This window comes from Cavia porcellus, unplaced genomic scaffold (assembly GCF_034190915.1).
Source record: "Cavia porcellus strain 051 isolate PalLab524CR breed Dunkin Hartley unplaced genomic scaffold, mCavPor4.1 scaffold_20, whole genome shotgun sequence".
NCBI lineage: Eukaryota > Metazoa > Chordata > Mammalia > Rodentia > Caviidae > Cavia > Cavia porcellus.
Genome location: NW_026947503.1, coordinates 28,912,180 through 28,922,747, shown reverse-complemented (window position 1 = coordinate 28,922,747; position 10,568 = coordinate 28,912,180). Strand labels below are relative to the sequence as shown.

The following is a 10,568-nucleotide window of genomic DNA, read 5'->3' as shown; positions in this document are numbered from 1 at the left end:
AGAGTTGCTTCTTTATTTCAGTTGCTAATATTTCAGGTATTTCAGGTGTATGGCATATGTTTTCTTCTATGTATATAGCTCCTAAGGTTTCTTGGGATGGGTTGGAGGCCTGAGGTTGTATTTTGATCTTTCATTTTGTCATTTGCCTATATTTCCATGTTTCAAGTGTTATTCTACTGGCCTGTTGGAAATCCTCGTCTGTGTTCTCAGCTTCTGGGCCTCTGACCGCCCAGTTCCTTAGATTGAGAGAGGGTCACTGGGGGTGGGGCAGGCAGACTCAAGCCCTGTTGAGCTGGTCCAGTGTGGCAGGAAGCCACAAAGTTCCTTGGCAGGCGGGAGCAAAGATTGTAAGTCCCTCCCGGGGCTGAGGATGGTGCGGGGACACTCAACCCAGGCTTCCAAGTCTCCAGAGTTGAGGGCGCAGGCAGGCAGTCCCCAATCCCCAGCACAGCTGCCGTAAAGTTTTCTATCTTTAGTTTCTTTCAAGCAGTTTTTTCAGCTTCAATGGGGTTTTTAATTTCCTGGTAATCTCTTTGAATCTGTTTCATAGATTTTAATTTGTTTTTTATATTCTTCATCAAAGGTTTCCCTCCTTTTTCTATACTCCTCTATTCTTCCATCTGTGTTTTCTTGAGAGGTGCTTAGCATTTCTTTTATTATTTTCTTATACCTTCTTTTACTTGTATTAATATTTATGTTTTAAGTTCTTTTATATTTTCATGAAGTTGTTTCTTTACGTCAAATGCTGTTGCTTCAGAAACTGCAGGTGTACAACTCTCAGTCTCTTCTGTGTTTACCTCTCCTAGTTCAGTATTGCTTGGGTTGGAAACTAGAGACTGCCTTTTGTTTCTTTCTCTTGTCATGTTCCTGGTTTCTTCCAGACAAGTGGGTAGTGGGGTCCCCGGCACTTCTTGTACTGGTTATAATTACTCTGAAATGTGCTGGCGAGGGATTGCTGCTTTCCCCAATCTGCTGGTGACTACTGGAGTATAGGCAGGAGTAGGGCAGGCTGGATCACCCCTTCCAAGCTGTTTAACCTCAGAGAATCTTCACCATGTTAGTATCTGCCACGTGGTTGGGGCTGGTTAGGGATGGCTTTAGGGAAACCTCAGTCGTAGCTATTGGATCGTGCACAGGGGCAGGACCCAGTCCAAGTAATTCTCAACAATCTTCTCTGTGCTAGGAGTGGCTGAATGAAGCTGGCTGTAGTTCTGGTTCTGGGGTTAGCTTGCCCAACTCCAAATGGCACCCTGCCAATCGTTCACTCCCATGGGAGGGCTGAGTCCCCCATACTCACCACAAGCCAGTACAGGTCTCTGGTCTGCTGCTCTGCTCCATGACTGCATCCTCCCACTGAGACCCTCAGGCTTGCCAGCCCCCAACCTCACTATGACCAGGCGCCTCTGGATTCCAGTGGTGCTTTGCACACAGTTGGACTGGCACTGGTGAGAATGGGTCTGGCTACTGCCTTCTGTCCAAGTTTTTCTTTTCTTTCATTTCTTTTTTTTTTTTTTCAATTTAGTTTCTTCCTGGGTCAAGAGGATCCATATCATTCCTTCTGGTCTTCTGCAGAATGCTATATTCCAGCATCTGGGCTGCTTCTTTGCTGCTTATTGTTCTGCCCTCTTCCTAGCTTCTCAAGTATTGCTATTAATTGGTGCATCAATATAGCCCTCCCCACACTTTTTTACTCAAACATCTTCCCCTTTCCCAGATATAAAGCAGCCAGAATTATATTCATGTTTCAGGGTCAACACCAGAAACAGAGTGTAAGGAACTGCAGCTGTGTTGACCAAAATAGACACAAGTTTCTCATTAAAGTTTGTTTCAATGGGTCTCAAAATTGTGACATATTTTTGGTCAAGTTGTTTCGATTAGGAAGTGTTGATTTTAAAAACTAATAACTTAAAAACTGCCACACACAAAAAAGGTCCATAAAACATCCTTTTCTTCTGAAAGTTTTATGATGTATTGTTATCTTTAGTCTTTCATTATTAAACTTAAATGGCCAATGGAGAGAAACAGTTCTGAGACAAGTCTTATGCCACAGATTGAGAATGGGGTGGCAGGTGTCAGGGGTTTTAGTCATTTAGCCTTCTAAGCTTTCTGGGCAGACTTGGTGCCCTTGCTAGCTCCAGCAGCCTTCTTGTCCACTGCTTTGATGGCACCCACAGCAACTGTCTGTCTCATATCACATACAGTGAAACAACTCAGAGATGAGAGTTAGAGAAGCTCTCAACACACATGGGCTTGCCTGAACCATGTCAATGATAACAGTATCACTAGATTTCAAAAATTTGGGCCTATCTTCCAGCTTCTTACCAGACTGGTGATCAGTCTTTTCTTTCAGCTCAGCAAACTTGCAAGAATTGTGAGTTTTGTGACAATCCAGTACAGGGGCATAACCAGCACTGATCTGGCCAGGAGGGTTCAGAATAATCACCTGAGCAATGAAACCAGCTGCTTCCATCAGTGAATCATTTTTGCTGTCTCCATCTACACTGCCATGATGAACATCTTTGACAAAAATGTTCTTGACATTGAAGCCTGCATTGTCTCCAGGAAGAGCTTCACTCAAAGTTTCATAATGTATTTATCAGACTTTACTTCAGTTGCATCACTGACTGGAGTGAAGGTGATCGCCCTGCTAGGTTTGGGAACACCAGTCTCCACTTGGCCCATGAGGATGGTATCAATGCCACAAATTTTGTAGACATCCTAGAGGGGCAGCTGCAAAGGCTTGTCAGTTGAGCGAGTGGGTAAAATGATGCAATCCGAAGCTTCAAGAAGTGTAGTTCCATGGTATTGCCATCTTCATGAGTGACCTTCCATCACTTGAGCCAAGGCATATTAGCACGTGGCTCCAGCATGTTGTCACCATTGTAACCAGAAATTGGCACAAAATCTACTGTGTCAGGGCTTTAGCTGATTTTCTTAATGTAGGTGATGACTTCCTTAACAATTTCCTCATATTTCATCTGGCTGTAGGGTGGCTCAGTGGAATACATTTCTGTTACTATTAACAATTAGCTGTTTCTCACCTAGTGTGTTAGCTGGAAGGGTATGCTCATTTGTCTACCCATTCTTGGAGATACCAGCTTAGAATTCATCAACACCAGCAGCAACTATCAGGACAGCACAGTCAACCTGGGATGTGCTGGTAATCATGTTTTGATAAAGTCTTTGTGTCCACATAAAGTATTATTCTATTCAATAATAGTCACATAATACTTGCTGGTCTCAAATTTCCACAGGGACATGCCAGTGGTGATATCATGCTCATGCTCAGCTTTCAGTTTACCCAAGTCCCAGGTATATTTGAAGGGACCCTTCCCCATCTCAGCAGTCTCCTTCTCAGATTTTTCAATGGTCCTTTTGTTGATGCCACCGTATTTGTCATGGCCAGTAGTGTTCGACTTGCTTGTATCCACATGTCCAATGACAATGATATTAATGTGAGTCTTTTCCTTTCCCATGTTGCTTTTGATTTAGTGGTGGTTTTCAGTACACTTGTGCTCTTGCAGCAAACCCATTGTGAAAAAACGATATCTCCACTTTCTAATATCCTATTTAACCTCCTTTTTTTTTGTTTAGAGTATTATAGTTTTCAACGAAGAGGTCTTTTACCTCCTTTGTTAGATTGATTCCTAGATAATTCATTTTTTGGGATGCTATTGTAAAAGGTATTGTTTCCCTGATTTTTTTTCTCAGTGAGTTTGTTATTCTTGTACAAGAAGGCTACTGATTTTTTAGTGTTGACTTTGTATCCAGCTATTTATGGAATTTGCTTATTAAATCTAGGGGTCTCCTGGTGGAGTTTTTGGGGTCTTCTAAGTACAGTATCACATCACCTGCAATAATAATGTTTTAACTTCTTCCTTTCCTATCTTTATTCTTTTCATTTCTTTCTTTTTTTAAATTTTATTTTGAAAGTAGTAAAATACAACAGAACAAAACATAATAAAGCCAAGTAAGATGGTACAGTGAAATTGGTACAGAACTTCACAGCAGGTTACCAGGATAACACTAATAGGCATCACAGTATATTTTGTTATCTTTACAATAGTTGTTCTTTCAATCAAGTATATCAAAATAAAATGAAATACAGAACATTATAGAACTTATCAAAACAATGTTGAATAGAGCAGTACCGTTAATCAGAATAGAACAAAACAGTAATAAAAATATTTGCCTTCAAAGAGATGATAGAAGGAAATCCCCCTTATTTGCTATGGTCATCTTCCCAGGAGATGCTCAGATTTCTGGTTCCCATTTGCTAATGGGGGGGCGCAAGAGAAGGGGGGTCGTGGAAGTGGGATGTTTGACTCTAGGCCGTGCACCAGTAGGTTCACTATTGCTTAGCATGGAGGCAGGCTGATTGCTTGATTTCTCAGCTCCGTAAGTTCCAACATGGTGTGGATGTCAGAAGACACTGGTGGGTCTCCCCCTGGAAGGGCCATAGTCTGCCACACTGCAGCCACTTATCAGGGATGGGAGGTGCTTGCTTGGCTTCCCAGGGTCCTAAGTTCCAACATGGCGTGGATCTTAGGATCTCAGTTTGAGGTTCAGCATATGTGCTTGCTCTGTTTGCCTGATATGGGAGTTTACTCTATAAATTTCCCTTGTGAGGCTGCTTTCATTGTATCCCACAAGTTCTGGTATGTTGGATTGTCACTTTCATTCAACTGTTAAAACTATGTCTACTTTCTTCTTTAGTTTCATCTATGACTGATTGGTTGTTCAGCAAGGTGCTATTTAATTTCCATGTGTTTATGAAATTCTTGTGGTTCCTTTGGCATGGATTTCCAATTTCATTGCACTATGGTCTGACAATATGCATGGGATAATTTTAATTCCTTTGCATTTAATTAAGTATGTTCTATGAGCCAGCTTATGGTCTAATTTGGAGAATGTTCCAGGTGCAGCACAGAAGAATGTATCTTCCGATGTTATTGGTTGTGGTACTCTATAGACATCTACTAAGTCTATTAGTTCAAAAGTTTGACTTAGTTCTATTATTTCATCATAGATTTTTGTTGTCTAGCTGATCTGTCTTTTTGTGACAGTGCGGTATTGAGGTCTCCTAACACAATTGTATTAGGGCTTATTTGATTTTTCATGCCTAGTAGTAATTGTTTTATATAGTTGGGTGCACTGGATTTGTTGCATATATATTTATGATTATTATCTCTTCTCTTGGTTTGTTCCCTTTATGAGGATATGGTGACCTTCTTTATGTCTCTTAATCAGTCTTGGCTTGAAATTCACATTACCTACCAGCAGAATAGCTACCTCTGCCTTTTTCTGCATTCCTATCACATGGAGTATTGTTTTTTCATTCTTTAACTTTCAGTCTGTGAATTTGTTTCTGAATTAAATGTGTTTCTTCTATGCAGCATATTGTTGGATCTCACTTCTTTTAAAATTTTATTTAAGGAGAAAAAGAAAAAAAAAACAGAAAAAGGGTACAAGTTATACAGAATTTCAGAAAAAAGAAACACTAGGAAATCACTAGTTAATAGATTACATATTGTCATCTTAGAAATAGTTGTTCAAGGGGCTGGGGATTTAGCTCAGCGGCATAAGCGCCTGCCTTGCAAGCAGGCAGTTGTGAGTTCGATCCCCGGTACTGATAAAAAGGAAAAAGAAAAAAAAAAAAAAGCAATAGTTGTTCAAGTTACAAAAGTAAAGCATACACAGTAGACGAGGGTCAAATAGTGAGACTGCAAACAGTTCTGTTCAATGATCCAACAAAACTCAGTAATATGGTTATCTATCTTATATGCTTAAATATACATGCAGTTATATCCTTTAGAGTAATTTCTTTTCCACTCTTTTGTACAATGACAATTAAACATTTTGGGTTTTATTTTCCCATAGTTTTTATTACTTTTTTGAAGAGAATAAAACCAAATGTGACATAACAAAACAGAGTCAGTCAAATCAAAAGGATGGACATACTACATACTGTAAAAACAAAATACAAGGTGATCAACAATGGTTACCATAATGCCTCTTGCAATCTTAAAAAGAATTGCCAATTATAATAAAATTGAACAAAACAGTAAAGAACAAAACCTACGAAAACATTGGAGATACTACAGGATTTTAAAAGAAGATAATAGTCAAACCAGAATGGGCATAATAGTGAATCTTATTGTCTTCACAGCTGTTGCCTCTTCTCTCAAACTTGGTACTATCAAGCAAAACAGAATAGAGTAAAATCTGTCAAAACAAGATAGTGAGAGCAATACAGGGTTTCAAATCAAGTTAATAGGAAATCAAAGTGGGTTACTATAATATATTCTTTTTTTATTTTTCCCTTAAAAAGATAAAAAAAAGTAAATAATAAAAAAGGAGATTGAGATAAAAGAGGACATAACAACAAAACAGCACATGTCAAAACATAACCATTTAAGCAGAATAGTGTTTCACCACCAAATATCCTGACATAAAAGTAGTTCCCATAGTGTCTCTTTCCTTGAAATCTTTGAGTATAACTTCGTACACTGTAGTATCAAACATATCAAGACAATGTAAAACCATTCAAGAGAATGACAGTATTACAGGGTATTTAGAACCAACTATCAGAAAATGAACAATGGTTTCTGTATAATCTCCTTGTCTATAAAAGTTTTTGTTTATATTATCACATATAATAAAATCCAATAAGATACATGTTAAGACCGATGGAGACAACAAAAGCTTGATGGGACTTCAAAACAATATGATATTAAATCAGCACTAACTATTATGATGTCTTGTTTTCTCCAAAATAGTTGTTCCTACCATCCAACCTTCTCTGCTTCATTTCTGTTGAGCTCTTTTTCTGTCATAGTTGTCAGTTTTTCTTCTTCATTTCACTTTCTGCTCCATTCATTGTGGCCTCTCTGCCACTGTTTCTGGAATGTTGGTATTTTTCTTTTTTTAGAATGTCCTGCAGTATTCTCTGTAGAGTTGAATTGGTGGTTGCAAATTCTCCTAGTTCCTCTTTATCCTGGAAGCACCTTGTTTTTCCATCAATTTCTTGGGACAGTGGTGCAGGATATATCAATCTTGGCTGGAAATTATTATCTTTCAAAGCTTGAATTATTTCCCCCCCACACTCTTCGTGATTTGATGGTTTGTGCTGAGAAGTCTGCTGTAATTCTGATGGGTATTCCCTTGTAAGTGATCTATTTCTTGTCTCTGATGGCTTTTAATATTCTGTTCTTATATTGGATTTCTCGAATTTTGATTATTATATGCCTGGGTGTTGTTCTGTTTGGGTTGTAAGTGGCTGGGGTCCTGTATGCCTCATACATCTGAGTATCTTTATCTTTTGCTAAATTAGGGAAATTCTCCTGGATTATTTCTGTGAATAGCCTTTGTAGTTCCTTTGTTTGTGTCCCTACTTCTTCTTTTACATTCTTAATTCTTAAGTTATAGATCCTCTTATCATCTTCAAGCATTTGTATTATTGCTGTTTGTTTTCTTGTTATTTTTAGGAAGGTTTTCATTCCATGCTCCCACATTACAAATCTGCCCTCCAGTTCAGATAATCTATCCTTAGTTTCTTTCAAGCTTTTATGCCTGCTTTCAATAGAGTTTTTAGTTTCCTGGTAATCTCTTTGAACCTGCTTTATGTATTCTATGTTTTCTCTATTTTCTCCATCAAACAATTCTCCCCTTTTTTTCTGTTCTTCCATTCCACCATCTGTTTTTTCTTTGGTGGTGCTTAGCATTTCTCTAACTATTCTACTTATATCTTGCTTTAGGTCATTAAATACTTCACTTTTGAACTCATCTATGAGGCTCCGCAAATATTGCTTTATGTCTATTGGTGCCATGTCTGATATTGCTTGCTTTCTGTCCTCATTCTCCTTTGCATTTACCTTTTCTGAGTCAGTGTTCTCAGGATTGGGGGCCAAGGACCCTTTCTTGTTGCTCCCTCTTCCCATACTTTTTGTTCCTTCCATAAAAGCATATATAGGAGGCCCAGTTTCTTTCTTTGTCAGTTACAGTTTGTTTGAATTGTGTTGGGTAGGTGTTCCCACCCACTGCAGTGTACTAGGGAGACACAGACCTGGGCAGCCTCTGCTGGGCCCGCCCCTCCAGGTCAACCTACTGAAGGCTTCACGGCTAGGGTGCACCTCCAGGCACTGGGACCTGGTTTGGGCTAGCCTACTGGGTCTTAGTCCTCAGTGTCACCAAGGCCAAGTGCTCCCCACCAATCCTGCTTGAGAGGGGAATATGCGACTAAAGTCACTGCAACATCCTGTTCCGGATAATCTGCCTGGTCCCAGAATGTCCTCTGTTGGAACCTCCTAGTCTATGGAAGGGTCCCCATTCCTCTCACTCACCACAGGTCAATGCAGGGCTCCCCGCCAGCCCTGCTCTCAAATCCATTTGCTGATTCCCACTGTCAGAGGTTTCACCTCTCTGTCCCTGCTGTGCTGATTAGGATGTAGCAGGGGTGGGAGGAAATTCAAATCACGGCTTCCAGAGGCACGAGTTCCAGCTTCTGCGCTGAGATTTTATCTGTTCCAGTTATAGCACTGGGATTGCATTTCCAGTTGGTTTCTCTCAGCTTAGTTTGTTCCTGGGTTGGTAGGGTATATCTCCTCTTGCTTAGGACTCTGCATACTGCACCATTCCTGGATTCTAAGCTAGCTATCTCAGAGAGCCCCCATAGCTACTGTTATCTATCTGCCATGTTCTCCTGGAAGTCCAGATCTCACTTCTTGATCCATTCTGCCAGTTTGTATCTCTTGACTGATGAATTGAGACCATTAATATTGATGTTATAACATATATATGTATATTGGCTTATCCTTGTTATGTTATTTTTCTGTTGTTGGCTCCCTGCTTTTTTCTCTTCTTTATAATTGTTTGCCTTCCCTGGTGGATTCCTTCTGTTGGAGTTCATGGAGTTGTAGTCCTTATTATTTGCTTCTAGAATGTCCTTATATTTTGGAGTGCTGGTTTGGTGATTATAAATTTCCTCAGATGTTCTTTGTCATGGAAGTGTCTTACTTCTCTACCAATTTTGAAAGATAGTTTTGTGGGAGTTAGAAGTTGTTTTCTTTTAGAACTTGGAGTACTTCACTCCAAGCTCTCCTTGACTTGACAGTTTGTGCTGAGAAGTCAGCTGTAATTCAGATGGGCTTTCCTTTATAAATGATTTGTTTCTTTTCTATAACAGCTTTAAGGATTCTATTTTTGTGTTGAATTTCTGGAATCTTGATGATATACTTGGCTGTAGATTTTTTTTTTTTTTGATCTTTGCTAACTGGAGTTCTATATGCCTCATTCATTTGTGTGTCAAATTCTTTTTCTCTACCAGGAAAGTTTTCAGTCATGATGGCTGTGAACATGTTTTAAATGTCATTTGTGGTATCTCTTGTTTGTTTATTGACTCTCATTAATCTTAAGTTATTCTTCTTTGACTCATCTACCAGCTGCTGAATTGATTTCTCATGGTCCCTTGTTATTTTTAAGAAATCTTTCTTTTCCTCATCACTAACTGCAAGCCTGTCTTCAATATCTGAGACCTTGTCCTCACATTGGCCTAATCTACTTTGGATATTTTCAGTGGAGTTTTATTCTCCTGGATATCTACTTGAATCTACCCTATGGATTCCCTTTCTTTCCTATGCTGCACTTCCATAATTTGCTTAGGCTCATATATTTTTTGTCTATGTCTATTCTACCATCATTAAGCATGGTGTGTATTTTGGTAATCTTTGTAGTTATCTGAAAGATTATTTCTGATTTCATTTTTTCTGGGGCCTCATTCAATTGCTGTGTTGTTTCTACTTAAGAGAGTCTAGTGTGGGGCTTTCAGATTGTTCCACCTCATTGCCCATTGCATTTGCAATTGGTGAAATGGATGTCTGGGGTTGCATTTTGTTTAAGTATCTCCTAATTTATTTATTTTGTTTGTTTGTTTAATTCCTGGGGTGATGCTTGCAAGTTACCTATGGTGGGTTGCTTTATATCTAGTATTTAGAACTCTTAGGTAATGATTACTTCTCTGAGATATCTTCCAGGTGTAGCTGATTTTTGGGTTTTGAGTCTGTTGGAAGGTCTTACCTCTTAAGTTAGTTGGAGCTGAGAAGTTGTTGCTTGTTTGGTCTTTTTTGGCATTGTGCCACCATAGTTACTGTAACCCTTAATCTCAGTCATGGATTATCAGCACCAAGAGCTGTTAGAACAATTATGTTAATTTTGGCTATATTGCTACTGATAGCATCAAACCCAGCCTAGAAAACCACAAACTGACCTAATTCTTAATTTGCCACCTTTAACTATATGAACCTGATTTGTGATTATACAACAAAGTGTAAAACAAATCAGATAATTATATGCAATATATAAGTCCATAAAATGTCAATTTTGCCCTCAGAGTTAAAATTTTATTTTATTTTTTATTTATTTTTAAATTTTATTTAAGGAGAAAAAAAAAGCAGAGAAAGGGTACAAGTTAATTGTTCAAGTTACAAAGTTAAAGCTTGTGAAGTGGACATTCCAACAGTGAGACTGCAAACAGTTCTGTTCAATGATCCAATAAAACTCAGTGATATCAT

General features: G+C 38.8%; 1 pseudogene; it reads right to left on the bottom strand.

Moving 5' to 3' along the window:
* Window positions 1-2,085: 2,085 nt before the first annotated feature.
* Window positions 2,086-3,476, bottom strand: LOC100734556 (elongation factor 1-alpha 1-like; annotated as a pseudogene).
* Between the last annotated feature and the right edge of the window lie 7,092 nt (window positions 3,477-10,568).